We start from the raw sequence: 6,000 nt of genomic DNA, 5'->3' as shown, positions 1-6,000 counted from the left end.
ACATCAGAAGAGATGTCCTGAAATATGATAGAAGATAGTGGAGAGAGGTTGAAGGGTGAATGAAAGCTTTTGTTTCAAAAGGCAATAATAATAACAACTTATCTCCCTGCTTTTCTATTGCTGTATTTTCCTTTATTTTTCTTTCTTCCTGGGAGATAAGGATGGGCTACAGTTATACATGAAAAATAAGTGAAAGTCACGTAAATTTTTCAGTACATGTGTTCTGTTTGCAAAAAAGACAGCCTAAGAATCTGATGAAAAAAGAGCAATAGGAAGACATGTAAGCATGTAAAAATCCATTCCAGGCAGTAGATGTATGCAACTTTCTGGAATCTCTTGGTGGAGCATGTATTAAACTTCTCCTTTTCAGTTGATCAGACACAGGTGTAGCGACGACCACAGGCCGATGTCATTAATTGTAACGTTCTGTAGGAGTAATCAATGAACTCTGTTTCCTGCAAACAGTTTCACCTTTGAGCTATTAGTGCAATAATGAGGAGGGCGCAGTATATACTTACATAAAGAACTTAGAATCTATTAGCACCTGTGCTGAGCACTAGAGCTGCTAATACTTTGCATGCAAATTGTAGTCATCATCTGAGAAGAAGCAGAGTTCATAGGTTCAATATTCTCTCACTTTCAATCTCCTATGTCAGCTATGTCTTAACCAGCTGGGGGCAGAATTACATTCTGGAAATTAGTGAGGAAAAAAAGGTAAAAATTGAAAATCTACTGTTTCTGCATCTAGCCTCCCCATTCATATGTTACAAGTCAGCATGAAAAATTCTAGCAAGTATAAATGATATCTGATTTCACATTATATTTTTAAAGTGTCAGTACTCAAGTAGGTTTACATTTGACAGGTGATTTAAATACTTCAGGACGTTTGTATAGCCATAAGACAAAAATCTTTATCAGGATAAAAAAATTGATGAAACGATTAATTTTGTACTTATGCAAGGAACATTACTACTCTTTTTTATGTGCAAATGTATGAGGCATTATATTCATCTTTATAATTTTTCTAAATATTTCATTGCTTGAGGATATTTCAGTGACAGATCATTTATATTGTTTATACTATATTTATCTTCTATACTGATTCTTGAATGCTATGCTCTGAGTATACACCTTCTTGTGATTTGTGCAATCTTACCATAATGCTAAGATAGACATGTCTGTATTTCTGTAAGTTTTCTAATGATTTTACTTTTGGTAAAGAAATGGTGTTTTTTTTCACCTCATGCCAAAATAACATTTTTTGTACCTACAGAAAATATATGGCTCAGCTATCTCACAAGCTTTAATACTATTTCCCTCACCTGTCTCTCAAAATAAACAATTGTGATGGTCTCTATGCTCAGTTTTCGACCGGCATGAAACAGTTCTCTGTTTAATCCTATCTGAAATAATATTAAAATGGGTCTGTTGTAAACACTGCGACTCAGAAAGGAGACAGTAAGATCACAACCATATACCAGCAGAGTAAAACAGTGCACAGAGTTAATGAAACAGTATTGAGAAAAGCACTGCTATGGGCAACAAATATTTTACATGCCTGGCTCTCTTTGAATGTAGGCTTTTGCTTTACACCAGTGAAGACAGGAATGATCCACAGGATTTGTGTTGGCTTCAAAACCTAGGAATTTTCAAATATTTCTGAGAATTTAGGAATTTTTGTTTGGCCTTATATTTTGTTGAAAGCATGTCTCTTGCACATCTGTGAGAAACATAAAAATGAAAAGACTACTTCACAGCTAAAAATAATGGTTGTTTTAAATTATTTTTTTCCCCTTTAGATTTTTCAGTCAAAGACAACAGCACTAGGATTGAACCAGAGGATTTATTAATATCAGAGTAACTTGGCTTGCGTTGAAGAAGGTTGTCCTGTCCAGATGTTACTCTAGGAAATATAAATCATTAACATTCTGGGATCTGATTTGCAAAATAACTCTCAACGCAGACCTGACTCTGCCTCAGTGTACATTGAAGCAGATGATTATGAACACCTCTGATGAGGTGATGATAGTTCATCATATATGAGCTCTTGTCATAGCTTTTAGTTAGCAGAAAAGACAAACAAATATAGAGTGTATCAGTAATCAAAAATGATACACCATTCAACTTTATTTTATTGTGGCCATGTTTCCTAAAGGACTATGTTTTGAGCCTGGAGTAAGGGCAGAGTGACCTGCACTGGCCCAAGAGAATACAAGCATCTGCTGGCCTCTGTTAGGCCAGAAAATGGCTCATTTATTTCTCTGTACAAGGAAATTGAGCACATGAAATCTAAAGCAGTCAACCTGTTTGGCAGCTCAGGCATTACAAATAGTAATCTCACATAAAGTTTTAACTTCTCTGCTTCTTTCAGAGAAAACTAGGGCTGTGATTTAGGTCTTTCTCTCTTATCTCATCAGCTGTCTCCATAAAAACAGTAGGAATACCATTTTGGAGCCCTCAAGTTCAAACTGCCTAATGGTTCAGCCTTTTGTTGAGGGAAAGTAAAGGGGGGAGGGGGGAAGAAAGATGGAGAGACAGACAAAACTGTTACATAAAACTTATTTCCATAGGAAGCCAAGTTAAACTGTCTTTATCTATAGGAATGGTAACAGTTATGTAATTCTGCAGCTTACTTGAAGAGGTGATTAGCTGTTCCTAATTAAACATTCAGCTACAGCCCCATTGTAAGACATTTCCCCTTCTCCAACAACTCAGTCATAAATTAAAAAAAAATAAAATGTTAAAACCCCCCACCAACATGTCCATAAAAATCCCTCTGCATTCACATTTTTAGGGTTAAGACTTACTGACAAGTTGAGTACTTTATGAAGATTGTGATTAAATTGAGTAAGTACTTTTTAAGATTAAAGTACTTGAAGCAGCTTATTTTTAAAATATTTGCAACACCTATTGTTCCTTTGTATCCATCTCTGTGTCCAACAAAATCACATAATACCACAGAGTTTGAAACATAAGTAGATTTCAATACTGACTGTGCAAAAGTCAGTTTTAGGGACAAGAACAGGAAAATGTTTAAGAAATATCTCTATTTGAAAAAAAAAAACCCATGAGTGATTTATCTACCTATGAAGATGGCAAGGAAGGAAAAAAAGCCCAGAAAACAAAATACTTCCATCACCAGGCTCTGAATTGCACTTGGGTGTTTCTGAAATATTTTTAAAGCTCCCATTTCTCTTTAAAGCTCCCTGCAGAAAGCCATTTTTCCAGGCAGATACCAGAGGAATAAGAAGGATTTCCTGACGAGGTGGCAGAGCTGGGGAGGGAACCCAGATCTGTGTGTCCTTCTCACTTGGCTGCTTTTGTTGGCAGCAGCTAAGGAAGCTGAACTAGCCGTGTGATTCTCTGCAGACTGCATGCACTGTGATAGCCAAAACTCATGAATGTTCTTACTTTGCAGTGTTCTGTTGTGCCTGGTAAAGGCTGTGGTGAGCAGGTACCTCATTAATAGTAAGGGATCTTGGGGTTTGTTTTGCAGAGTCATCAGCTGTGACTTCTGTCTAGGTAAGATGCTGATTTCCATGTGGTGCTGTGATTTATTAAATTTCACCCAACTGGCAAAATTAAGCCCTTACGTGTTGTCATGTGATATCCCGTTCACATTATACTTTTTGCATTATTTCAGTTTAATTTACTTTGACTTATATTAAAGGTTTTCTTCCAAAAGCCCTTTCTTATAGACCAAACCAATAAATTCAATGTAAGGAAGGCTAGGCATCAGCTTTCCACTCAGAGGAATAGAGCACAAAAGAGGAAGCCTTTAAGATGCTACTATCCATCCTTTTACCTGAGCAGTATATAAAGAACATAGAGTAAGGACTAAAGAGTTAATGTCTTACATTAATCTCCCCTGTTATATTATGTTAAGCAATATCTTCCTCAAATGACTGTACAATGCAGTACTAATAGTAAAATAAGTTTCATGTCAGGATTTAATAAGAATTGTAGCTGTTGAATAATTTTCTTTATTTAAATCCATGACAAAAAGTGCATCCCAAATAATATAAATACATCTGCTTTGAAACTTGCTGAGACTGGTGGGATTGGTGGAAATTTACAGCCAGATCACTCAACAAAAAGATTCCTCAGTTTTCTCTCATCATGCACAATTATGAGTTTTTGACTTCAAATACTTATAATTACAGTATTCTGAAATGATGTCCTAAATATATATGTTTCACAGCATGACTGTGACTTCCAGCAAATTCTCTTGTCTGAGGTGCTTGGTAAAGTAAAGCTGAATTAGTGAGAGTACAATAAGCAAGTTACAGTGTTTAGATACAATAACCAAAAATAAAGTCAATTTAATCTTCCAAAGTAGGACAGCTTTTCAGTGCATTTGTGACTATGGAGATTTAGCAGTAGATTCCAACTTGCATTTTAATAGCAAACTTACATAATTGTGAGTCCTGGTGTGGTACTGCTGAGAGCATTCAGGATGGAATTACTAGCTAGACAGATCCTGCTTAGCCCTGTACTTAAAACATGCTAATAATTTACACATGTGTGTGACAGATGATAATAACCATCTTTATAATCACCTTTGGATATCTCTTTTCTTCCTTGCTCAACACTACCTAAAAAGGAAAATCAGTATTAGTGGTCATGGCTGGGGATTAACAGTCAAGACTCTTGGGGTGTATTTTTTAAAATAATTTAGCTAGTTTTCTCAATGAGGATGTGCAATATCTCTGCAATATATATTTTAAATAAACACATTTTATTTATTTATTAGTTTGCCTATTTATTTGATGCATGTATGTAAAGATATTCACAAGGAAAAAAATATTAGATGTGGTGCTCAGACTTGGTAAAGTATGCAGGACATTTTTTGTTCTCACTAAAAATTTATTTGATTTTGGCAATATTTGTTGCACATGCTGTCTTCATTCCTGCATGATTGAATGTAACCAGTGCTAGTCATTACATAACTTGAGGTAAATGTTTTGCTTTAAATGTTCTATGGCTTAGATTCTCCAATTAACGAATGGTTGAGAAAAAATAATCTACTTCTCAGGGTGTTGGGAGGCTTAATTAAGTATTTATAAGGCACTTTAAGACTTTTGCATGGACAGCATTATGGACATGTAATGTAATATTATTATTAATGTATATTGAAATTATTTTTTATCTCTGGCAATTTCCCATTACTTTAGAAAATTAGTCTAATCTAAAATATGGGCCAAATAGACAGACTTACTGCAATTGCTTCAGTAAAAGTTCAATGATGGACTCATGTTGACTTTTATCTTCAACAATCTTCCCTTAGAGTCTCCCAGAAACACAGAACTGGAGCCATGCTTCTAATTGTTGGCTTCAGGCTAAAACTTTTGATCACTTTCTTTCTCTGCTTCCTGTTAAACTCATTGACTGAAAAGGCTTGATAAGATTTTATACTGTCTAATTCTTTATTTTGGGGAATATGAAAGACGAATTTGACCTTCTGAATTTTCAGTCTAAACTTTGGTAACAGGGAGCATTCTCATTCTTGTTTTCATTCATATTAATGCTGCATCTATCTCTTTTGCCCTGTAAAAAGCCATTAATATTGTTCTATTAACCTCTTTCTAAGTAATAATGACCTTTCCCCTGAAAATGTAATTATTGGACTTTTTTTTCCCACAATAAATCTCATTTATTAGAAAGTTTGGCCTTATGCACTTTGTTCTCTGACATTTCCTTAAAAAAAATCATGCTTTATTTTCAAATAAGTACATTATTTTTATGCAGAAGTGTATTCTGTAGTGTGTGCACTTGTTCATAATTGGAGAGGAGGTGATGCTCAGTTTGACTATTTCTCTGCCTTTAAAAAGAAAAAGGCTGTAGTGACCATGCTCTACATTCCTCCATTTCTCACCAGTGGCCTGGCTGTTTGTAACTGCAGATTTTTGAAGAGAATTTCTGGCCAGGTCAGTTTGGCTCCTGCTGGTGTCCAGCTCAAACTGCCTTTGCTTTCACAGGCTGAGCTCCTATGCCCTTTCT

The 6,000-nt window shown here is 35.3% G+C and overlaps 1 long non-coding RNA gene across 1 annotated transcript in view; it reads left to right on the top strand.

The window, feature by feature from the left end:
- The first annotated feature begins 422 nt into the window (after positions 1-422).
- The window catches only part of LOC135302670 (uncharacterized), a 28,017-nt gene continuing 22,439 nt past the window's right edge, over positions 423-6,000 (top strand). Inside the window, exon 1 of the long non-coding RNA XR_010364244.1 lies at positions 423-714. This is a non-coding gene — a long non-coding RNA (uncharacterized LOC135302670). The remainder of the gene's footprint in view (positions 715-6,000) is intronic.

The sequence above is a fragment of the Passer domesticus genome, chromosome 6, assembly GCF_036417665.1.
Source record: "Passer domesticus isolate bPasDom1 chromosome 6, bPasDom1.hap1, whole genome shotgun sequence".
In the NCBI taxonomy this organism is placed as follows: Eukaryota; Metazoa; Chordata; class Aves; order Passeriformes; family Passeridae; genus Passer; species Passer domesticus.
This window is presented reverse-complemented; position numbering and strand designations above follow the sequence as displayed.